The sequence below is a fragment of the Myotis yumanensis genome, unplaced genomic scaffold, assembly GCF_028538775.1.
Source record: "Myotis yumanensis isolate MYYU_CA2020_CCGP unplaced genomic scaffold, mMyoYum1.0.hap1 SCAF_7, whole genome shotgun sequence".
NCBI lineage: Eukaryota > Metazoa > Chordata > Mammalia > Chiroptera > Vespertilionidae > Myotis > Myotis yumanensis.
Genome location: NW_027223758.1, coordinates 50,484,406 through 50,511,125, shown reverse-complemented (window position 1 = coordinate 50,511,125; position 26,720 = coordinate 50,484,406).

The window sequence follows — 26,720 nt, the reverse complement described above, 5'->3', positions numbered from 1 at the left end:
AAGCCTCAAGGGAAACCAACCAACCCTGCCTGCTGACACCTTGGTCTTGGACCTCCAGCCTCTAGAACTCTGAGAAAATGAATTTTGGTTGTGTAAGGCACTGTATGTGATGCCTAGCAGACTAATACAACCACATTTGTAATTGCACACATTTGATTTCCAGTCGCAGATCTACCAAGGACTAGTCTGAGGAATTAAACCTCTCTAGGCTTTGACTTCCTGTTTTGTTAAATAGTAACATTTCCTCTCTGGCAAGGATGTGGTGAAGATGGAATTAAAATATTAGAATACCAAGGCCCAGTGCATAATAAGTAGTCCATATACTGGGATTACTATGTTCATCAAAGTTGTTCAGTCAAAGGAATGAGAACCAGAATATGATCAGGATTTTAAATATATATATTTTGTCCCCCCCCTCCCTATCAAATGTCTTTTTATTATGTCAAATAAAAATACATTTATTTTTATTTAAATAAAAGTTTGTTCTTGCTTGACAATATTTGTCCATAAGTTTGGTTGATCACATTTCAAAAATCATGAAGTGAATTCACAACAATCACCTGCATGCAGAACACATTCTTAATGGCAATTTGTGGAGGAAAATGCTAGGCTAAGAAATAATGATCGTGATATATTATGGCGGCTCTTAGATCTCTGACCACAAATTGATTCAGGTATCACATTAGTGGTTGTTGTTTTTTCAGATCACAGAACCGTAAATCCAATCGTGTGATTGCTGACCTCAGAATAGATGGCCTGACCTGTGTGGTCCTCATGTTTGAGTCCAGTGATTTTAAAAAATGAAAGATAGTGGAAAAGTAACTCGAAATTATCTGTCATTTAAATCTAAGAACTTTTAATGTTTTCTATTTTGCTGTGATTTTGCTGTTCAAGGAATGACATGGAATTATAGTCATGCAGTTTAATTGTTATGAATTAATTCCAAGCAGGCTATTTTTTCATTTTTATGGGTGAGCATATATAACTAGGTTGTATATGCAAGCTGTTGCTTAATTTACCTGATAAAGGGTGCTCAAAAGTCTCCTCACTGAGGCTGTTTGAGAAACATGATGCAAAATTAATTAAATAGTTAAATACCCCTACAAACTCAAAATAAAATGTAAATTAGCACAGTGATATTCCAGTCAGATTTAGCCATGGGAGATCAGATAAAAGAAATGCTGCTAAGCTTGGGTTTAGTAACATCATCAACATTTAATCATTTTATCCTCTGACCTGTGCCTGTGTAAGGCATCAGAAGACAGAGAAATATAATTTGAACCATTGATAAAGTATTAAATGTGTTTGTGAGTAGAGAAAATGTAAATGTTAGTAAGAAGTAGCAATGAGTTTCTTAACTTTGTTTCTTCCCTGGGATCTAGTATTTTCTTGGTGGTATTTATGCACTATTGAACAATCATTTGCTGACAATTTACCTTTAAGTAAAGAATAAATACCAATAGCAAAGAGAACGATGGAATAGTTTTCTATAAGGTTTGTTCATAATCCAGGGTTATTCTGAGGCCTGTAGACTTTAAAAAAGACACATTTAAGCAAATAGTTTTTTAAATTCTCACCCGAGGATATGTTTTCATTGATTTTTAGAGAGAGAGGAAGGGAGAAGGAGAGAAACATTGATGTGAGAGCGAAACATCAATTAGTTGCTTCATGCACATGCCCTGACCAGGGACAGAACTACCCTGACTGGAACCGAACCCGTGACCTTTTGGTGCAAAGGACAACGCTCCACCAACTGAACCACACCTTCCAGGGCTAAGCGAATAGTTTGATTCTTTGGGGACTGAGAGAGAGGTAAGGGGATCACAACATTATTTGCAATTATCAGAATACAGGTCCCACTAAACTTAGTAAAAGTGGAATATGTCTTTAGTTTATAGTTTATTCTTACTTATTTTAAATTTTCTTTTAAAGTTAACCAGTTCATTTGTACATAGGTATCATAGACTACAGGAGAATACAACTAATTTATTATCTTTACCAAAAAAGGAACATTTAACTTATTTGAAGTTGAAGTTTTGTATTCCTGTACATTTTGTCCAACTTTGGTGCTGTGAATCTAGGTCCCTTCTCGTTGTAATTAAGGAATACTGTGTGGATGGCACGGTATATGATGACATTAGTAGTAGTACATTATCATTATAATTTTTTAGGTGTCACGACTAATCATGGCAAAGAGAAAATAGCTTCATGTAAGAAAACTTGGATAAAAAGTAAAATGCATCATGTTAATTATATATTGTATCTCTAGACTGAGATCATGAGGACATGGTGCATATTGATTTGTAGGTTTGGTTAACATTGAACATAGCCCTGCTTTAAGATAGGAGGTAGTTTAACACTCATATATTGTGTTCTTAAAATTAATGTGTCATGGTTCAAGTTTTTCTGGGGGAAAAGCTGCATGCACCCTTTTTTGGATGTTTATAACATTGAGAAATTGAAGAGCAGGGAAGTATGATTAAAGAGTTATATTTTATGCTCCTACAGAAGCTCATAAAACCCTTTCAGCTAACCCTGACTGATAGCAGACCTTGAATGTTTGTTTTAGAGCCAATTATTCCTAGCTGGGCTCTGCCAGCTTTTATACAAACTCCCTTTGTCTCAGTCTTTCCTATAATAAAGCTTTGAGTTAAGACAAATAATACAGGGGTGGGCCTGGCCGGCATGGCTCAGTGTTTGAGCATTGACCTATGAACCAAGAGGTCACAGTTTGTTTCATGATCAGGATACATATCTGGATTGCGGGCTCAATCCCCAGTGGGGGATCCACAGGAGGCAGCCAATCAGTGATTCTCTCTTATCATTGATGTTTCTATTTCTCTCCCCCTCCCTTCCTCTCTAAAATCAATAAGGAAAAAAAAAATACATGGGTGGGCAAAAGTAGGTTTACTGTTGTAATACAAATAATACAATAATAAAAATAATAATACAAGAATAAACTGTTTCATGGACTCATAACTGTAAGCCTACTTTTGCCAAACCATTTACAATTTTGTTCAATAAAAGATTTAAATTTGGTTTAAGAGTTTATTGGCAAGAAGGCAAAAGGGAATTTGGATGTGTCCCATGGTCCTTACTACTTGTAAGGAAGATATAAACCCACTTTTTTGGGGGAAGAGGTTGTTTTTTTGGCATAATGACACTATATTTTTAGCTCTTTCATTTGTCCCTGTGTATAAATATTTGTTTATATAGCTCCATTTCTCTGGCTCAAAGTGAGTTTAAACATACTATTTAAATTTGTACATTATATTATTTGCTTATTAGTTATACATTGTTATGCTAAATGGTAATGGCCAACAGAGGATTGGTCAGTTTACAATTTTTTATTACATTTATTGGGGTGTTGTCAGTTAAAAAACCATACAGGTTTAAGGGTACAACTCAATAAAACATCATCTCTGCACTACATGGGGCATTTACCACCCAATGTCAAGTCTCTTTCTGCCACCATGTATCTCCCTTTGCTCTCCTCCACCTCCTCCCACCCCTCTTTTCCTCTGGCAATCACCATACTGTTTTCTGTGTCTATGTGTGGTTTTTCTTCTCAATCCCTCTTTTAGCTTTTTCACCCATCCTTCCTCTCCTCTGACAGCTTTTATAACTTTGAGTTAAAGAAAATAAACATATTTTCCCTTTTTTAATTTTAAGAATGAAATCTCCCTGCAAAGTCTATTGTCTCTCTCTCTTTTTTGTTGTTGTTGTTGATTGTAGAGAGAGGAAGTGAGAGGGAGAGAGAGATAGAAACATCAATGATGAAAGAGAATCATTGATTGGCTGCCTCTTGCACGCCCCCCATTGGGGAATTGAGCCTGCAACCCAGGCATGTGCCTTGACTAGGAATCAAACCATGGCCTCCTGGTTCATGGGTCGATGCTCAACCACTGAGCAACACTGGCTGGGCAATTGTCTCTTAAAATGTTTTTACACCTGTCCCTAGCCATCACTTTTATTTTATGGGTGAATTCTTTGCATTACATCCCAAAGCACTATGTTGCAGTAGTTCATAATCCCCCCGCTTCCCCCAGGCGTTGGAGTAGATAGATTCTGAATTCTTTTTTAGGTTTAAAGTAATTCATTCCACTATAATCTAAAGGTAACCTTTTCATACCTTTTGTGAAATGTAACCTTTTATAAAATTTAACAGCAAATTAAGGTTTAAGTTGAGAATATCTCACAAGTAAATATGGGTGAAACAAAAGCAGGTTTACAGTTGCTTGTATGGATAATAACATAAAAATGAATAAATAATACTACAAGAGCCCTAGCCAGTTTGTCTCACCGGATAGAGTGTTGGCCTGCTGAATGAAGGGTCCTAAGTTTGATTCCTATCAAGGGCACATGCCTGGGTTGTGGGCTTGATCCCCAGTAGGGAGAGTGCAGAAGGCAGCCAATCAATGTTTGATCTCTCATCATTGATGTTTCTATCTCTCCCTTCCTCTCTGAAATTAATTTAAAAATATATTTAAATAATAATAATAATAATAATACAAGAATAAGCTCTGTTTTGCATACTCACAACTATAAACTATTTTTGACCAACCCTGTATTAAATATATTATCCAAATAATGGCTCTGTTTGGTAGTGCTTGATTTCATTAGCTTGGTGCCATTTTTAAAATATTATTATTAAGGGATAATTGACATATAACATTAAGTGTGTTGCCATCTTAAGGAATTAATCATAATGGTCTTTTTCTATCTATAATACTTTCTTAGGAAATATTTATATCATTATACTTGTCCAGAGTGAACATTGGTAAAATAAAAATTTTAGAATAAAAAATGAAAAAAAAAATCCAAAAACAAATGACCAATTTTGTGAAATTAAATTTTCAAGTGCAGTTATGATGCCAATTATTTTATTTAGCTGCAACCTTTTGAAACCCTTCTGAAGGAAATGATAAAGAAGTACTGCCCATGAACCTCTGCTGCTCAGCAAATACTAGGAACAAATTCACTGGAAAAGCCAGTATGCTAGAGAAATATGGTCAAAATGTAAAATACCTGACTCCTGTCTTCAGGAAATGTAAAATATAGTAATTAATACAGTATTAACAGCAACACAAAAATATGTAAAACAATAATGCGTACCAGCTTAAAAATATCTTACAAGATTGATGAGTACTTAGTATCATTATTTCACAGATTTGAAACTATCACACTGAGCTGTGTTGAACAGAGATGACTTTTGGGAAATGTGGGATTTCATATTAGAATTTCTTCCTAAGTGAGATTGGTCTTGATGCAGAGAATAGAATGAACCAGATAGATAGAATTGATCTGGGAGGAAAGTGAACTATGTGCATAGGGATAGTCAGCATCTCTGTGATTTGAGTGGGGCTCAGGTCAAGGAGATATGACGGGGCAAGTAAGCTGGTGTTGCTGGTGGAAATAGGGTTCTTCCATGGAATCATGAGAAAAGCATTTTGGGAATCCATGCCTGGGAGGGTGAGGTGTAGTGGTAGGATTATTGAAGCTATGGCAAACACAAAGGACTGTCCCAGGTGCCCAGTGTCTCATCTATTCCCAGGTGGCTCAGCTCCTTCCCACTGTGGGTAAAGTTCAGCCTTGTCTTCACCCGTCCAGGAGGGTCAGGATCCAGCTATTCTGTGCCATTGGACTGGTATTGGCAGGGCATACAAAGTTGCCATAGTTTAGTTTAGTCCATGCCATAACTTAATCCAGTTCAGTCTCTGTTCCTTACTTGGGCCTGCTTAACTTCTACAGAGAGAATGCTTGAGTGAATGTAGGAATCTACGAATGAACAGGTAAGTGGTGCTATTGGTGGGGCCTTGTTAAGCTTTGATTATATGACCTCAGGCTTTCAAACTATCCAATCTCTTTCCTGGCTCTTTGTGGGCTTGTGTTGGGTCCTACTGCTATCCAATCTTGTCTTTTCCTCAGGCTACAGGCTAGATACCTCCCCTTTATGGTCGCCATCTTGGCTTCTACTGCTCATGTCCCAAAATTCTGTTTCACATAAACAACTTTTACAGATGACCATTTTATTCACTGTTACAGCCATAGATAGACATCTGTCTTAATCTATGTAAAGATTCAAACCAGTCAAAAAAACAAAAGTGACCATTGCTGGCAAGCTCAGTGGTTAGAGCATCAGTCTCTGCACTAGAAGGCCTCAGGTTTGATTTCTGGTCAAGGACATACACCTAAATTGCAGGTTTAATCTCCTGTCCTGGTCAGGAGGCAACCAATTGATGTGTCTCTCTCACATTGATGTTTCTCTCTCTTTTTTCCTCTCTCCCCTCCCTCCCTTCCACTATCTCTAAAAATCAATGGGAAAAATATCCTGGGATGAGGATTAACAACAACATCAAAAGTGCCTTTGTGATGTTAAGATCTTAGCTGGCCGCCAAAACCGGTTTGGCTCAGTGGATAGAGCGTCAGCCTGAGGACTGAAAGGTCCCAGGTTCGATTCCGGTCAGGGGCATGTACCTGGGTTGCGGGCACATCCCCAGTAGGAGATGTGCAGGAGGCAGCTGATCGATGTTTCTCTCTCATCGATGTTTCTAACTCTCTATCTCTCTCCCTTCCTCTCTGTAAAAAATCAATAAAATATATTTAAAAAAAAACAAAAACAAAAAAAAACAAAAACAAAAAAAAAGATCTTAGCTGGCCTTAAAGATGCAGAGAACTAAGAAATAGAAACTTAGTTTTGCCTTTGCCTCTTAGAAATATACCTGTATCATAAAATCTTTCACAACAGTTTTACCAAAGGTAAAGTTAATACTATCTTTTCAATAAAAATTGTCATATTTGTTAAATAACAACAACAAAAAAGTTCATGGCCCAAAGCTGTTTTGAAGAAAGGGTTTTAATGAGCCAAATGCTAGCCAGAAAAGGACCAGGTCCTGTGTAGTAAAGTAGGGGTGACATAGGAAAGGTATTTGTCTGTCAGTCTAACCTGGAAACAAAGATGGGGGTGGAGCCACTGCAAGCAAACAAAATCTTAGGTTAAAATCCCCCAGACAAAGGAATTCACTTTTGTTTCTTTGCTTCCTTTCTGCTTCCTTGAATTCATCCATGGCCCCTCCATAGATGTGGCCCTAGAAGCCGCAAGGTCCCCGTGCATGCAGACCCCACGCAGTGTGGACTGCAGCTAGGAACACAAACTAACCTAGCCAGATGCTGGACTGGACTATGCAAATTGGAGCAGAGACCCTGGACACTGGCTTTAATCCTAGCTCTGCGGAAGACAAGAGGAGAATTATTCCCTGGTGGGATGGAGGCAGATGGGACCTTGTAAACTCAGGGGTTTAATTCCATGCAAAGAAATATCACTCATTGTCCTGCGCAAGTCTCAGAAAATTCCTTTTCTCGTCGCAAGAAGCCCACTTCCACCAGCAACAGTTGGGGGCATGAAAAGCACCTCACCAATAACACTTCCATTTCCATTTTCCCCCACTTTAACCTCTTCTACATCACCTTATTCCCCTTTCCCTCCGGTAATCACCATGTCATTGTCTGTGTCTGTGCATTATTTTTTTCTTATTCCCTTCACCTTTTCACCCAGTCCCTCAAACCCCCTTCCTCTCTGATAGCTGTCAGTCTGTTCTCTTTATCTATGAGTCTGTTTCTAGTTTGTTATTTTATTTTGTTCATTAGATACCACTTATAAGTGAAATCATATGGTGCTTGTCATATGGCATCATTAGCTTTTCGATTTAAAAAAAAGTCTAGTTGGAACTATTCTGGTAACTAACGATAACATCAATTTAGAAATAATGAAAACAGAACGTATCCATTTATTTGGGTGAACACAAAGTCTTCCTGGACGCATTCTTACTAACCATTGCAGAGGCAGCCTCAATAGGTTTATTGACTATTTCACAGCCCTTTTTGGTTCTGAGAATCTTTTATGTTCTTGGAAAGTACCAGCTGAAAAATTACCTGCACTAAGATATACACCAGATGCAGAGGGCACCTTGGGATGAATGCATTGCAGACAAGAATCCATCGCAGCCTGACAGTCTCTTTATTTTGCTCACCTGCTCATGTGGAGTGCACCTGTGGCACCCTGGCCTCCGTGTGGGGGCTGTTTGGGAGACATCCAAGATGAAAGCTGCTGTTAGATATTTCTCTTTCATATAAGCCCTTTGATTTTTCCCCCCTCACCATTATAGTCTGGATCCTAATCTTTTTTCCTTTTACTGCTTCCCCATCATTCTTAAAAAAAAAGTCTGCTGCAGGGCTCTGAGAGAGGACCAACCATAGCAGCTTAAATATCTGTCTTCCTGAGAGGATCAATGGGACGATAACATCATGGTGCTTTCTTCTGTTCTGGGCACTTTCCTCCAAGCATCCTCAAGCATTTTTGCTAAACACTGACTGGTTTTCCCAACATCTTCTCCAGGGCAATGAGAACTACAAAAAGGAATCATCAGTCCATGTCATGTTAAGTGCAGCCTTTCTGGGGAGAATGATCTTAGGAACACAATAGCAGTTTACTGATTTTTTTTTTTTGTTCAAAGTGTTTTAGCATTGAGTATTTGTTTTAAACAATTAATGCATTCATCCAAAAATATGTGTCAGTCCTTACCTAGTGTATTCCAGCCACCCTGCAGGGCCAGAGGTGCGATCGTTGTCCTTACAAAATGCTCAGTGTAAAGCCCGGCTCTCAAGCTTGCTAGGCATCAGTATCTCTTGTAGAGCTTGTTACAGGACAGGCAGCTGGGTCTGACTCGCAGCCTTTCTGACTTAGTGAATCTGGAACTGGGCCCTGAATTTGCTCTTCAACTGATGTTGATGCTCTGAGAACCACTGTGTAGATAATTGGATAGCCTATGGTAATTTAGCATTTGAGTATATGACTGAATAAAATGCAAATGTTGCTGTAAGGAAGGAAGGATGGGAATAAAGATGAGCACATGAGTTCACATTAGAGTACGTTAGCTTTCTAGAGCAGCTTGCAAAATGGACACCCAATGTGGAAACTCATAAAATTCACTAAGCCAAGAACATTGAAGAGGAGGAAAAGGCAATGAATGGTGAAGTCAGATTGGGACAGCTAGCTGCCGAACTATATAGAAGGCTTAAGAGAAAATTTGATGGAATAATCTAGGGCAATTTACAGTTTTGTTGGTATTTAAAATTTAATTTGAGATCTGTTAAATCTACAAGTACTTGTTTTACTCTGGGCTGACAAAGAAGGGCAGAGATGCAAATAGAGATCCATACTCCACAATTTTGCCTTTGGCTAGTCTTTTGTTGAACACATGATGGATATGTAGCTTGCAAAAGTTAATTACCTTTATAGTTGCATATTTCTCTTAAAAAAAGATTTACTGAGAGATGCTATGGTAAACATTTAACAACTGGGACAATTTGGGGGAATGAGGGACCCTGTTTTATAGCATTTGCTTATAGCCAATTTTAAGGTAGCAATGTGCTAAAATCCAGATGTCACAAAATTCTTGAAAATTTAACACTTAGCTTTTGTGATCCAATATAAGCTGGCTCCAGATCAAATACTCTAAAATCAGGTTATTTACACCAGCTGAGGTTTAGAATTTTGAAATCATAGGTGTGTTTATTGTAATCTTGTTTTAACAGAAAGAAATGTAACTTAACATTAAAGAATATTTCTTCAGTTATTAAAAATTTTATTAATGAAAATGTCACAAGGAAAGGCATATATTAACCTCGCAGTGGTAAGAAATTTTCAAGTACTCCCCTGCAAAAATTATCTTAACTGAGCTAATAATATTTCCATCATATAGTTTTTGAACTTTTTTAAAAATATATTTTATTGATTTTTTACAGAGAGGAAGGGAGAGAGATAGAGAGTTAGAAACATCGATGAGAGAGAAACATCGATCAGCTGCCTCCTGCACATCTCCCCCTGGGGATGTGCCCGCAACCCAGGTACATGCCCTTGACCGGAATCGAACCTGGGACCTTTCAGTCTGCAGGCCGATTCTCTATCCACTGAGCCAAACCAGTTTTGGCATTTTTTTTTTAAATGTATTCATTGAACTGCAGAGGAAGAAAAATAATTTCATTTCTACCCTTCTAGGTTCTTGCCTGAAAATTCCCTGTAATAAAAGACAGATTAATAAAAGAAAAGCATAAAGAAGTTTAATAGCATGTATACATGGGAGAGACCCAAGAAAACTAATTCCCTGAAATGACCAAGCCACACCTTAAATACCATCTCCAGCTAAAGACAAAAGATATTAAGTTGGGGTGAGTCAGACAAATTATTGACTGAAGCATAATGATGGACATTAAAATACATATAAGGCTTTAGAAAATCATAGAAAACAAAATACCTAATTATAGCCATAAATCACAGTGGGCATAAACAAGTTGATGGCTGGGCAGACCTGTAACTGGTGCTTCATTGTCACTGATCTATCACTAATCTGTGATCCCCTGCCTTTTTGTCTTCAGTCTGGGGATGTTCAGTCTCAAGAAACTGCTCTTGGAATTTCAAAGTATTTGAAGCCAGAAGATTATGGATTGAATCTTTCATATTTCTTTTAATCACAGAACGTAAACATTTACCATTCTATTCCCACATATAATTATATTTGTTCTTAATGTGATTTAAAATTAAACCGAACAATGCAGAAATAAAGATGAAAACTCTGCATCTATATTTCTCCTCTTCAAGTCCTAAACTGTACTTCATTACTTTGGAGTTTAATGAATAATGAATAAAGAATGACTATTAAATACCTGAGTTTCTTTCTTCACCACTGCTGAAATCTAGACCCAATGGAATTGGGCAAATCCACACTGATTTTGATGAGGCTATCATTATTATTTTTATTTCTTTATTTACTTAATCTAGCCTCTTTCTCAGCTGTGATTTATAAAACAGTCAACAATTTACATTTTTTAAAATGTAATGAAACAGACCAACATCTTTTAGGAAAATAGATTGGACTGAGGATCAAAAAATTTTACATTTTTCACATTTTGTTATCTTTATTATTTATTATTTTAGCTTTGAAGCACTTTTAGCCTTTAATAGTCTCCCTAATTTCAGGCAATTTTTTCTAGAAAATATGAGATTAAACATCTAAGTTTTAATTATGGAAAAACATTATTTTTAACAGGAGGCCAATATAAATTTTTACCAGGTAACTTAAATGTGACTTAAATTTTTTATTTTTATAATAGTTATTTCTTCTTTTGACAGCTACAGTATTGACATAGATTTGCAAAACTAGTTATTTTATTTTTGCAATGAAAAGATTGGCAAGTCAATAGAAGTAAAGAATAGTTACCTCTTTTTGTTTAGCTTTCACCAAGGGTCAATGAAAAGAGAATATTTTTTTAATGTATAAAAGGAATGTCCACTAAACTCAAAATTTACAAATTTATGTAAATTTGCTTATTCTGATTAAATTTCCTTTTCCATCAGAGTAGATAACAAAAACAAGTACTTTATACATAATTTCATAGTGGCTGTTCTACCTAAGTAATTATGCCCAAGTTCCCAAATATTTATGTATTCTTTTGAAATGAGAATGAGAAACATTCCATTATACATTAAAAAGCTGACCAACAAGCAAACACATTGCCCATAGAACTCAGAAAGAATGAATTGCTTCTTTAACTTTAGTCTGAAGTTCACAAAATATTCTCACATACTGAAATTTGCATCAGAAATGCTTTTAAAATTCAGTATATTTACACATATATCATTATGTAGCTAGTTTGTTTTTCAAGTAAGGGGGGGAGTATGACTTATTTAAACAAAAGAAAAATGTATGATCATTCAAGCAATAATTGTCACCACCTACATTACAGCGATATTTTCTTTCTTAACCTAGTGATCATTATACAAAGTATTTGGCCAAGAAAAAACATGTTTTAAATTGCTGTCATTTTTCAGTTTAAATGTAATAACTTTTTAGCAAACACTATAGATTCGATGCTTTATTTCACTGTCATAGGAATATATCTATAGCATCTACATTTAAAATAGAAGTAGTATGCAAATTATATAAACAAAAACAGTATATTTCTAGTCCTAGTATTAGCTTAGGTATTTTTGTACTTTAATCAAGTAAATAATTGTGATTTCTTTAATTCTGAAAAAAATATTATAAATCTGAGTTGAATAGTTTTGTGCTCTATTTTGCATTTCCTCTTAATGGTGGCCAATAATTATTTGATTTACTCTATACATAAAGGTGAAAGGCTAATATATGTTTTAAGAACAATCTTTGCATGACATATGTGGATATAACTTTAGTAAAAGAAAAGTTGTTAAAATAAGAAATTAATTTACAATAATTATTAAATCATGGACTAGATTAGCAATGAATGCCAAATGGACTTTTTCCTCTTGGGATATTTCAAAATAGAATGGGTGCCATGGTACTTGAATGGATACACATTTATCTTTCTAATAAATAGAGGCTGGACCAGAAAATGTCTTAAGGCCATTTTTAATATGATCAATCTATTAAAACTAGTTCGAATTATTTTTCAATTCTTGAGAAAACTGCCCGTTAGCTTTTATTAATACCAGTTTATTAAATTCTGCACATTTAAAACTTGAATGTCTACTTGATACTGAAGTCTGTCTCCATTTCTGTTTCACATGGAATCCAGACAATTTGGTCAACAATTCCTAGAGTTGTTCTGTGAAGACACTGTGGATGTATCCGTGGCTAACCATGTGCAGGTCTCTCATCTGCCTGGTTTATGGGGCTCCTCCCATTGCCCCATGAGGACAGTGAGGTAGGTTGTCCCACAGTGGAGTCAGGCCACAGAGCTTCACCAAGCGCACAGTGCACAGGCACATTTTCACCCACATCTCCATCACTGAATGGAATCAATGATTCACACTGTTTTGTTGTTCCTAAATCTGTTGTCATTTTACATGGGTGTTATTTCAGTTAACCCCACAATGTATAAAACACCCATCACTGATTAGGAATGGAAGTGGATATATGCCTACTATTTTAAACTTATAAGGACAATATTTTAAAACTAGAGGCCTGACGCACAAAATTCATGCAAGGGGCTTGGCCCTTGCAGCCCAGCTTCCTGGTGGACCTGGCTGCCTCACGGCCCCACGGCCCCGCCCACTGGTCATTCTGCCATCCAGTCTAATTAGCATATTAGCTCTTTATTATATTGGATAGTTTTAAGGTATTTTTACCTTGAAATTGTTTTAAAAGTTTAAAAGAAATGACATGGGAGTTAAAGGACTTTGGATAGCCTATGAATTGATAAAGTTGCTTGCTAATAAAAAACTCATGTGTCCTATACAAACTACTTCTTATCTCTAACACCATCTAAAAAGGGTGGTTAAATTATGGTTTCTAGTTCAGTAAAGGTTTATAGTGGCAGGAGTAAGTATTTCTCTTTGCAAATGGGAAGCCTGGTACTGACAACATAAAATAGCTTAACTCTGTGATGTGCTGGTCAATATTGAACAACCAGCTCTTGGAGGAGAGACCGAGTCCTGATTTGTAGCATTTTCTGATTTCCATGGTGTACATACTGATGTTAGGGCTTATTTTAAGGTACCAACATGTCAGTGAGCATTACTAGAGAGAGTTGTGAAAGATTCACAGTAGCACACCATTTACAGTACTTCCACCTTATAGGTGACACACACAAATAACTTTGAGAGTACAGTTAATTATAAAATTTGGTAAAAATATTAAAAAGTAATGATTTTTTGGGGCCTAATATCTTTGTTTCAGTATAATGTTTTTAGCTGTAAATTTGCCTAATTTTAAAAAACATTTGTGTTTAATAACTGGCATACAAAATTCCTGCAATTTTAATCCACTACACCATGGAGCCGCTCCCAAGCAAAGCATGAGTAGGAGAGGTAAGTTTAGAAAACTGGGGGGTTTTAAGAAATAGACACCCTGATGTGTTTGGTGGCATGTTCAGAGGAGTGTTTATCTCATCCTTGGTGATTGTGTATGTGTGGGGAGAGGTGTGTGGAAACTTCCCCGGGCCCTTTAACACAATCAGCCCCAGCTCCTGAAAGAACACAATTTCGAACTCTCTAAAGCATGTCTCTTTGTCAAAGATGCCCATTTCTTTCTTGCCTTTAACATTTAAGAAACTGTCCTTCTGGGCTTGTTTTTGTCAGCTTTATGTCAAACTGTGTTCCCCCACCTTTTGTGTTTAGTGCCCAACTCCTAACCCCTCCCATCCTGCCTGGCTGCTCTTATTACCTTTCCTCCGAAGTTCTGTGCTGAAACCAGTTATGAGTTTCTGTCCCAGTGGCTCACATGATGAAGTTGAAGCGGGCTGTCATCCAGAGCTGCGGAATAGCCTCCGATGGGGAATACCGAGTGCCAGGGATTATTGATGGAGTCGTAGCTGCAGTGCTGCCGACAAATTTGATGTCTCCTCTGCTATCTCTCTAATATTAAGAAATATTTCCGGTAACATGTCATCCCATGGAGTCATTTGGGGTGGAGATGGTGACACAGATTTCTAGTTGTTTATTCTGATGATTCTGATCATAGGCACAGTGTCTAATGATATAGTAAAAGCAAACAATTAAGCAGAAAGTGGGCCCATATTAAATCTACAGAAAACCACAGTAGCAACGATCTACGTGGGTCAAAAATTGTCATTAATCATTCAATGGGAAGGATTTTTCTAGTTAAAATATTCCTTCTCTAACTAATGCACATATCCTCAAAAGTTAGCAATTACTTCCTAAGTACCTGAGGCAGAAATCAAGAGACAAGTAGTTAAAATATTACATTGTTTTGTTTTTCTGACAAGTAGATTGATACCTCCACAGACTAAGTGGAGTAGTTACTATGCAAACGTATTTTCTAACTTGGCACACACTTTTAATTTGTTTTTTAATGCCACTCCATGGCAAACCTAGTGTGAAAAAAACTCCTTTTGACATTATAAAATGCAATTTTAAACACTTGGTTCTGACGGCACCCAGGAAACTGAAAAATCATTCCATTTAGAACTTCCTTGTGCTATATTTTCATTCATTCTTTAGGATGTCATCACTATATCTTACAATAAGATTAGAAATTACTGTGCTATCACAAAGAAAGAATCAAATCTAACAAAGGAAGCAAGATACATATGAGTTAGGAGTATGGCCAAGAATAATTATGGCTAACATTTGTATGGAAAATTTAATGGTTTTACATTCCTTTTTCCTTTTCTTCACAGTATAATTAGCCAGCTATTGGAACATAATTTAAGACATATTTTTCCCCTCAGAAAGCACAGCAGGTTTATATAAGTGACATAGTGCTTCATTTTTCTCCTCCCTTCTCTTCATCCTTCCTTTTAATCCAAAACAATTATCATTCTTAAACCCAGATATGGTTAAAATTGATATAAAAATGATTTGCTTAACTTATACATACTCAATATTTTTTTGGCATTGTGTATGTGTGCATACTTGTATATTATGTATATTATTTTCCATATATTTCTGGTTCTATGTTCATACCTCAGTGCCATAAAATTATTTTTTTAAATCAGGGAGAGTTTCTTATGAATGTATTTTCTTGACAGTCAGAGTTGAATACATGGCGGTGATGCAGAGGAAAATTTCTCCATTGATATTGACTCTCCAGTTGTCTTCAAAACCAATACAAAAGCTTGATCTCCAGGGAAATTTGTTTCAAAGCAGATAAAGTAAGGCTAGCTTAAAAATTAGGAAACATGGCCCTGGCTGGTGTGGCTCCTTGGTTGGGTATCATCCTGTACACCAAGGAGTTGCTGACTCAGTCAGGGCACATGCCCCAGTGCCTGGGAAGCAGCAGATCAATGTTTCACTCTCACATTAATGCTTCTCTCTCTCTCCCTTTCCCTCCGTCTCATTCTAAAACTCAATTTAAAATTTTGGGAAAAAATAGAAAAAGGGAAAATAATAAAAATATTATTTTTATAGTTGAAATGTTATTTCATCAAAAATTCAAATTTATTAGAAGAGTCCAAAGAAAAGCAATGCCTAAAATCATGGCAGTCATGGCACTGTATCAACCAGACACAGTTTGTTTGTGTTGAGTGCATATTGCAAGCTTGTAAATCAGGTGAAGGAAAGTTGGAAGTCTTTGATAAAAGTATTATTACATTATCATCTTTTATCGCTTTATGTTGTTATTGCCATGATTTTCTTTTAGGCAAGAACTCACATCATTCAAGTACTTATGCAACTCAATAATATGGGTGTTTTGTTGGTAACAATCTTATAGAATGAGATTATGATTCTAGAAGAGTGTGGCCACACACATATAATATATATTCTGTCTGCTTCCAAAATATTTGCTTTGCCTTAACATAGTAAAAAAATGTAAAACAAAACATCTCAAGACAAAACAGAATGAATAGAAATAAAGCTGATTTAAATGAATAAACTTTCCCTTATGCTTTTGACAAGTAAGATAAAAATTAGTGAACTCAACTCATCATTTTATTGAACTGAATTTGTGTAAAGAATAATGGTAGGCATTTCAGGTGAAACAAAGATGAGTAATGTGATCATTTTTATCATCTGAAACACAAGGCAAGTTTATCTACAGAATAAAACTTTCTTAAAACCTTAATGTTGATGCCTTTTATATAGAACATTGGGTATTTACTGGTAACCTCTATTGTAATAGGATAATAAGACAGAAAGATTTTGAAATTTATTAAGTAGGTTCTTAATAACATCTGTTGCACAAAATGGGTGAATAGACAAGTATTTGCATAATTCATGTAAATGTGTATTTGTATATGTTTATTCAAACTGATGGCATAATACTGAATTAGTGTTCTATGGAAACTGAGATAATATGTTCAAGTATTTGTTAAACTTAAATAAATAAATCTTATTTGATAAATGAGAAAATAAATATTTTATCTGTTCATTAAATTGCTTTCCTAAAGTTTGACAATGCTTAGACAAGCCTTAGGAGGTATTAATTGAAAATATATTGATGATTCAAGTATGTATCTCTGTCAGTCAACTTTGCTTCATTTAAGCCATAGTAATATATTTCCCCCAAAATTTAGAGCAAAATTGATGCTAGCAAAATAGAAATAGTACCTAGCATCTCTGAGTACACATGTAATTTTTTTCAATAACAAATAAAAAGCACTGAATAGACTCAAGAACTTGCCAAAGTCCCTGATTGGCATCTTGATGTTCAATGCATTATTAATGTAGTTCTTCATTTATCAAGGAGTTTTAGTAATTTCCTCTTTGGGGCATCTATCTATATAAAAGCCTAAGCGACTATCGCAACTGAATGGATGACCAAACAGGCTGCATGGGGCAACCAGGCTGACAGGAGGGTTAGTGAGGGGCAACCAAACGACTGAGCAGCAGGCTGCATGGGATGACCAGGCCAGCAGTGGGGGCAGTGAGGGGCGACCAAATGACTGAACAGCAGGCTGTGTGGGGCGACCAGACCAGCAGTGGGGGCAGAGAGGAGCGACCAAACAACCGAACAGCAGGCTGCATGGGGCAACCAGGCCAGCGGGGGGGGGGGGGGGGGTGACAGTTAGGGGCGACCAGGCCAGCAGGCAGAAGTGGTTAGGGGTGATCAGGCTGGCAGAGGGGGTAGTTAGGGGCAATCATTCAGGCAGGCAGGTGAGTGGTTAGGAGCCAGTGGTCCAGGTTTGTGAGAGGGATGTCTGACTGCAGGTTTAGGGTCGGGCCTAAACCAGCAGTCAGACATCCCCTGAGGGGTCCTGGATTGGAGAGGGTGCAGGCTGGGCTGAGGGGACCCCCCCATGCACGAATTTTGTGCACCAAGCCTCTAGTATAATATAATGGTTTTTCACAAAGCCTAAAAATAAGTTTTTGATATGTATTTTGGAATGTTTGTATCCAACTACATAGACCAATTCTCACATTGCTTTATCTCACAGATATTGATGAGTCAATAGTACCTAGCTAGAATTTGCTGATGAAATGGTAGTTGCACCTCTCTTTCCCATTGATAAGCAAACATCCCCTAGAACATAGACTAGACATGAAAATAATCACTTGATTATGGCTATCATCTGTCTTGTAAGCGCAGAGGAGGCTTCAATCCTGGTTTTTATGAATGTTATTAACAGAAATGTTGATCCTCTCCAGTATCACTAGCTTATCAGATTTCCATTTACCTTAACAACTTTAAAGATTAAAATACACAGCTGATGTTTAAAGACTACATATGTGTATAAGTGAGTTAGACTTTCAAGTGAGTGTGTCCTAGGCAATAAGGGCTTAGTTGTTGAAGATGCATGTACCACATTCATATGCATAGGGGTTGGCTATTCTTCTTTCAAGGTTTCTGACTCAGAAGAAATAAAACATACAGCATACTGTATGGTTTTGGAGACCAGTATGCCATTTAGTAATCATATTCAGTGAGAGAAATTGCACAAAGGAAGAAATAACATTGAGAATGCATCAATGGAGAAGTCAGCAGGAAGTCAGCAAGTTATCTGGACTCAAAACATACTGAAAATCTCCTAGATGGAAAAGCTGGTGGTGAGTAAAATGAGGCAGGGAGCTGTTGAATCAGAGACACAGCGTTTTCCTAAAGACATGGATGATTTAAATGCTAGGGTATACGTGGGAGACTGAGTGACCTTCAATGTGGCTGAGCTGTAGGGTTTGTGCTGAAGAGTGACAAGACGTGTCTAGAAAGGAAGAAGAAAAGCAGGACATAAATATGTGCATGCATGTCTAGGATATATATATATATATATATATATATATATAATTTTTTAAAATATATTTTGTTGACTTTTTACAGAGAGGAAGGGAGAGGGATAGAAAGTTAGAAACAGTGATGAGAGAGAAACATAGATCAGCTGCCTCCTGCACACCCCCTACTGGGGATGTGCCCACAACCAAGGTACATGCCCTTGACTGGAATCGAACCTGGGACCTTTCAGTCTGCAGGCTGACGCTCTATCCACTGAGCCAAACAGGTTAGGACTGGAATATATTTGATCTTCCTTTTAATATCATAGCGGGCCACGGAAGGATTTTTAACAAGGGGGTAATTAATCATGTTTGTAATTTATTAATGACAATCTTTCCTCACTTACAAAAACTGATTGAAGAGAGCAGACCAATACAGACAGAGAGACTTTTGAACTTCCTGCCAACCCAGAAGTTCTCTTATATGTGTTAGAATTTGGCTCAGTATCTACTGGGGACAGGTGTATTGGGCACAGGTTTAGTTCAGTGTGCATTGCTACTCCATACTGTGTTTTCAACTCCTGTCCTGGAGAGCCACGGAAGACACCAGAATTCAAAGGCAATAAGTAACAAGGTCTGAGGGCAGAAACAAAATTAGGAGAGATATTTTTGCCTCCTCCATGCTCAGCATCAGGATTGGAAAATACCCTTAAGTTGACAAAGAAGAGAAGACAATTTTCAAATCCTGTCAGTTTAAGTCAAATGAACATGAAAGAAAACAAAAAGGAACCTATGCAAGTTCTCTGAGCAGTGAAAAGAATTAAATGCTGATTGCTTGGATTATAATTTCTTGGGTTCTCTTTTTTTCCTGCTGTAATATAAAAATTAAAATTATTCCTTAAACTATTGTTTTTGACAAACGACTTCAAAGTTTTTTAGTATCTTGGAAAAATAATAATGAAAATAATGTGATTAATCTTTGATATATATTTTATTTTTAATTTAGAAATTCTTTTGTCAACTGCCTACAAATTTGTCCTTAGGTATCTTAAAGATAAGCATTAAGAATGTGTTTATATCCTATCATACTACATAATAAAAGTGGAAAAAAAATCAGAACATACATTTCTTTATTACCAATCTACCTACCATTAAATATTGCTCCTGGCTTGTAATTTCTGAATAGATTTTTAAAAATATACATTTTATTGATTTTTTAAAAAGAGGAAGGGAGAGGGATAGAGAGTTAGAAACATCGATGAGAGAGAAACATCGATCAGCTGCCTCCTGCACACCTCCTACTGGGGATGTGCCTGCAACCAAGGTACATGCCCTTGACCAGAATCGAACCTGGGACCTTTCAGTCTGCAGGCTGATGCTCTATCCACTGAGCAAAACTGGTTAGGGCTCTGAATAGATTTTAAAATCATTATTACATAGAGTTGTAAGTTCATGACTCATGCACATATGTGGGACAATGTTTTAAATACCTTGGATCTATATTTTATAAATTCAAATTACATATTGCAAATCAACTTAACCATTGAAGCTTTCTGAGAAGTGAAGGAAAACAGGTTTGTCTTGAGTATATAGGAATTAATAGATTTACCTGCACAAAAGATAGTATCCTCAAGGTCTATTTCATGGTAGAGACTATAAATCTTTCCTTCTGCAATTTGATTTGTAGACTATTCTTGACAAATAAGATATTCTTGGCCATTTCATCATTCACAATAAACAAAGATATGTAAAATAAAGTGTATAGAATAGGGCATATGCATGTGTATTTCATGCATATAGATGTATATCCATACAGATATAAATTTAATTGAAAAGTTTTAAAATCAATGTTTTTAATTTGCATTTCTTATCAATTCTGCATTAAATCATGTCCCCCCCCCCCCCATTTCTTTCTTAGCACCTTCTATTTCTTATGCTCTGCTTCCTTTTCATTTTCCCAGGCTTTCTCTACTGTAATATAGTAGACCATCAAAAAAGCAGGATAAGTACATTCACAGCTTTCTTATTGCTGCCCACAGGGTGCTATAAATGCACAAACTGGATATAATTGAGGCACACATATTAACTTACCTTCTGTTGTACAGGAAGAGCATAAGCAGGCTGTTAATGTGCACTCTGTTGAAACTCTTAACTTGGGGGATGAGAATTAGCTTGCAGTAGTAATTTGGTAAGCACCTGGGAAAATTGCAAGCTTCATTTCTTGCAACGTGGAATATGATTAAAAAGAGAATATATTATTATCATGGGCACCATTAAAAAGTGTGTAGACAGCATTCTATGGTGTTAAAATGGAAATTGGAAGTTGTACTCAAATGTTGAAGATGCTGCATGTTAATTACTGTCTACCACTGTGCACTGCAAGTACAATTCAATTATTTGCTTTGTCAAGCAATATTTTGATTAACCTGAACTTTAATTTTGTGCATATAGTGTTTTTCATATAGTGATAAAACAGTGGAATGGTGCATTGCCCTGCCAAGAGCTCTCTGGAACCACCAGAAACACATTCATTGCCACAGGAATCCACATTTAAATCTAGATATAAAACATTTCTCATATTTAGGAAATTTCTTTTTAAATATCAGACAGGGAGATTTAAAAAAAAAATGTGTGTTCTGAACTATAGCATTTTTCTGGGTGCTTATAATAACTTTTGTTCTTCCCAGCAAATTTGTAGTGTGAGCATTATTGTGGTCATGTTTTATTTGAAGAAGCTGTGGCTGAGAGAGGATAAGTGATGTACTGAGGGTCACTAGTTCTTAGTGTTGTCAAACTTTAGACTGATGCTTACATTTGTCCCAAATTTAAATTCTAGGAGAAACTAAATCCCTCAGTTTTAAATCTTATTTGCTAACTGGAATTTTAGAGACAGAGTCTAACCACCACTTGATTTTAATTTTACAGTATCCCACCATTTAGGACAATATAAATAATACTAGGAGACCAGTGCATGAGTTCATGCACCTTGAAAGGAACTGTGGGCTGTGAGGCTGCAGTAGGCACAGGGGTGGGTCTTGGCCCATCCTCTGTGTCCCCACCCAGCTCCTCCTTCCGTGGCCCTCAGTCACCTGTCTGCTAGCAGCCCCACTCCCACTGCCACTGTTCCCACACACTGACAGTGCCTGCCCTGCTTATACCCACTGAAGGTGTGAAGCAATTAGGGCCAGTGCCAGCAGTGGGTGTGAGCAGGGCCTGCGCCATCAGTGGGTACAAGCAGTAGCTGCTGCTCCGATCACCCCTCAGGAACAGGGGGAGGTGGAGAAGCCCTGAGGGGCGATCGAGGCTGGCAGCTGCTGCTCGCACCCGCTGATGGTGCTGAGTGATGGGGACTGGCACTGGGCACCAGCAGCAGTTGTGAGAGGTGGCTCTGGTGCTGGCTGTGGGTGTGAGAGGCAGCTGCTGGCCCTGGTCTCCCCTCAGGAGCAGGGGAAGGTAGAGAAGCCCTGAGGGGCAATTGGAAATGGCAGCTGCCACTTGCACCCACTAACAATGACTAGTGATCGGGGCCAGTGCCAGGTGCCAGCAGTGGGTGCAAGTGGGGCCAGCGCTGGCAGCAGGTGCAAGCAACAGGTGAGACAGCGGCGCCTCGGAGAAAAGAATTTTCAGTAATCATCAGAGGCTCTCCCCGATGACAGCGACTGGCACCCCACCTTAGTTGGTGCCCCCCACTCACCTGCTCCACCATCCCGCCACGGCTGATGCCCACCATGGTCCACACATGCCCCCTAGTGGTCAGCACCCATCAGAGCAATCAGTTGTTCAATTGTTCTGGTTGTTCTGCCATTTGGTCTATTTGCATATTAGCCTTTTATTATATAGGACTAGAGGCCTGGTGCACAAAAATTTGTGCACTCGGGGGGGGGGGGGGATGTTCCTCAGCCCGGCCTGTGCCCTCTCACAGTCTGGGACCCCTTGGGGGATGACCATCTGCTGACTGAGGTCTGCTCCCCAGAGGATTGCGCCTAAGCTGGCAATCAGACATTCCTCTGGCAGCCCAGCAGCCCTCGGGGGATGTCCACTTGCCAGCGGGGAGCAGACCTAAGCTGCAGTCGGACATCCTTAGCACTGCTGAGGAGGCAGGAGAGGCTCCCACCACCACCGCTGTACTGGCATCCGTCAGCCTGGCTTGTGGCTGAGCAGAGCTCCCCATGTGAGGGCGCACTGACCACCAGAGGGCAGCTCCTGCATTGAGCGTTTGCCCCTGGTGGTCAGTGTGTGTCATAGTGACCAGTCATTCCCAGTCTTTCTGCTGTTAGGGTGAGTTTGCATATTAGCCTTTTACTATATAGGATAGAGGCCTGGTGCATGGGTGGGGGCTGGCTGGTTTGCCCTGAATGGTGTCCCAGATGAGGGTGGGGGTCCCGCTTGGGTGCCTGGCCAGCCTGGGTGAGGGGCTGATGGCTGTTTTCAGGCTGCCCGCACCCCCTTCAGGGTGGGCATCCCCATTGGGGTGCCTGGCCAGCCTGGATGAGGGGCTGAGGGCTGTTTTCAGGCTGTCCGCACCCCCTTCAGGGTGGGCATCCCCATTGGGGTGCCTGGCCAGCCTGGATGAGGGGCTGAGGTCTGTTTTCAGGTGGGCCAAGCCTGCAACTGAAGCTCCCAGTCTCTCCTTTTTTTCCTTTTTTTTAATTCTGGGATTTATTTACCTTCTGTAATTGAAACTTTGCTGCGGCTCCAGCTTGGAGGTTGGCTGGCTGAAAGCAGGTACCTGGGGTTTGTTTAGCTTCTATAATTGCAACACAGTTGCTTAAAGTGCAGCTCAGAGCCAGGCAGCGGCAGGCGGGGAATCTTGGCTTCCTCCATCGCCGGGGCAACCAAGCCTCATGTTCTCTTCAGCTGCCTGGCTGCCGGCCACCATCTTGGTTGGCAGTTAATTTGCATATCGCCCTGATTAGCCAATGGGAAGTGTAGCAGAGGTATGGTTAATTACCATGTTTTCTATTATTAGATAGGATAGGATATTGCAAGAGTACTGCTCATCTGAAAGTTGGAACTCACATATGGATAATCATTTTAATGGTTAGTGAATAAATTACCTTTTGCTTGCTGATTACTCAGTTTTATTTAAAGTCAGTAGTAACATCTGACAAAAGAGTTGATTGCTTGGCTTCTGGTCTGAACTGGCTGCAAAGAAACGCTAGTAATCTGTCCTGTATTTTGTTTGGTAATTAATTTTGTTATAGAAAATGATGCAATCATGTACTTTTAAACTTAACTAGGGAGACCAAAATGATGCATCACATAGTTTCTCCAGTCATTCTTTCAACAAAACTTGTTTTGAGCATCTACCAATTATCTTCAAACTGTGTGCAGTTATAAAAATAAAATGATGAACATGATTATTTTTAAAATCAGTGTAAAATAGCTGTGTAAACTTACATAAAATGGCCCATCGTGTAAAAATAATATTAATGATACAAGATAGGACAGAACAAGATGCTAATTGACCACAGAGGAGAGGCTCAGTAAGGCTGCCTGAGGGAGAGCAGCAGAACTGAAAGGAAGAATTGGGTCAGGCAGTGGAATAAGGAGCTTGTGCAGAGAAAGAGTTGAGGAGCAGGAGGGGGCAGCTGCTAGAGAGCAAAATGGCTTATTCCAGGTGAGAGGGATGAGGTTTCTTTGAGAAAGATAGAAATCTAGTCTATAGACTTTCACCAAATACATGATTCACACATACACACGTGCATACATACAGGCATCAATAAGATGTGTCTTGTTTTTCTCTGTCTCATTCTAGCTATGTTATTCTTTATACAGAGCACAAAGCAAGAAAGCAAGAGCGTGTGTGTGTGTGTGTGTGTGAGATGTGTGAGTATGTATGTGCATGTTTACTTAAAATCACGAATGATATTGATTCTTTAAAAGTTAAGCCTAATAAAATTGAATAAATCATAATATTTTAATTCTGGATTTAAGAAAAACAGTCTCTGTGGTATATGATTTATTTAAGATAAAAGAAATCTAGAATCAATCATGTTTACATTAGTAAAATCCAAATTGGCAAGGCTTTGAAGCAAAACAATATTTCAAAAAAAAACAAAACAAAACAAGTATGGTTCAGCTTAATTGAAAATTAACCAATAAACAAGTCAACTTTTATCTGATGCAACTTCGATCACAGTTGACTAATATTACTAATATAAAAGTATTTAGAAACAAAGAATTTAAACAACTAAAATTTCACTTGTAGTGCATGGATATCTATCTATATTTTTATTTATCTATCATATACCACTTCTGCCATTTTCTTATTTTTTCCAACATTATAATTATTCTGTGGTTAAAAAATATTTGTATCTATCATTTTGAATTTATCATTAAATTTATTAATCAATACAAGGGTAGATTTGAATAAGACTATCCAGTAAATATTCTTCAGATATTAAATATAAATAATAATACTAGGTTTCATAAAAATGCCAAAATATTTGTCATTGATATAGTAATTTGGCAAAAATGTGTTGTAATACTAAGGCTAATAAACACTAGCTTATTGACATCATACTTTATAGATTCTCTGATTTAATGTGAAACTATTGTATGCTCTGTTTTATTGAACAGTTAATACTACCTTTTGTTAAGGATCTTTTTTTCTTAAAAAAAGTAAGCTTTTAAATGTTGGATCTATATCCTGATACTAGCCCATTTTCTGGCATATATTTTATGTATGTGAGATATATAATGCCTGTTGCTGTATAATAGTCATTCAAGTTAAACTAAATTTAAAGTATTTTAACACACACACACATATGGGTATGTGTCAAATATTCTGAGAATTCACCACATCAAAATATATTATTCTAAATTCAATAATAAAGTCCTATGTTATATGTATAATAATAAAGTTGTATGTCTAACGCTACTCAAAAGAAGCTGGAGAGTGGTCTACTCCATTACACTCTCTTGTTCAATTAATTCTCATTCTCTATGGATATGAACAACTTCACCTGTAAAACTGACCTGAACGCACAGTCTAAGCATGTTTGCCCTCTTTCTCATTAACTTTGCCGTCTGTTGAGCTCATAATGACCCCAGGTTGGGAGAGGTAATTAAGTGATTTGATTTTTAATAAAAGACTTTCCCTTTCAGCTCTTGCTAACCAGCTCTAGCTGAACAGCTCTCCTGGGCTTATAAAATGTAAGAAATGATCTCACATTTGTAATGGAAATAAATTAAATCATTTCCCATGGTCGCTCCCTTTAACTTCATTAGTCTAAAGTGTATAATTAACACATTTGTTATTTATTAATTTATTAATTCATGTATTTATTCACAAGTGTCTCAGAGAGTGAAGAGGGTGGGGCCACCTCAGTCAAAGACTGCTCAGGGGGCAGGGTGACAGGACCTTGTTGAGCCCGGAGGCAGAGGCTGATGGAGGCTTCTGGGCTCAGCAGACAGATTAAGCCGCAGAGAACCATCAGGCCTTGAACCTGATGGAACTGACCTGCTTGGTTTCAGATTTACTTTGGGTAAACTTATTACTGTATTTCTTCTCTTTTGGAACGAAAATGTCTGTCCTGTGCCTGTCCCACCATTGTATTTTGCAAGGAGATAAACTGTGTTCTAGCTTCACAGGTCTACAGATGGAGAACAATGTTTCCTGAGGGTGCACCATATCCAGAGCCTCTCTAATACCTGATTTAAATGACTTAGATGATAAGACTTGGACATTTTTGAGCTGATATATAGATGTGCATTTTAGACTTAGAATTAATTTTGGAATGGGAATATTAGGATGGATGTCAATTTTGAGGAGCAAAAGGCCACCCTCTACTGGGCTGAATAGCATTCAAATTCATGTTCACCCGGAACCTCCGAATATGACCTTCTTCAGAAATAGAGTCTTAGCAGAAGTACAAGGTGAAGTCATCTTGGATTGGTGGACCCTAAATCCAATGGCACTTATCCTTACAAAAAGGCCACATGAAGACACAGAGCATGGACTACCACATGATGATGGAGAGATGTTCCTACAAGCCCAGGAAAGTCAAGGATTGCCAGCAAACTGCCATGAGCTGGAAGAAGAGCCTAGAATATTCTCCCTTCCTTCCCTCAG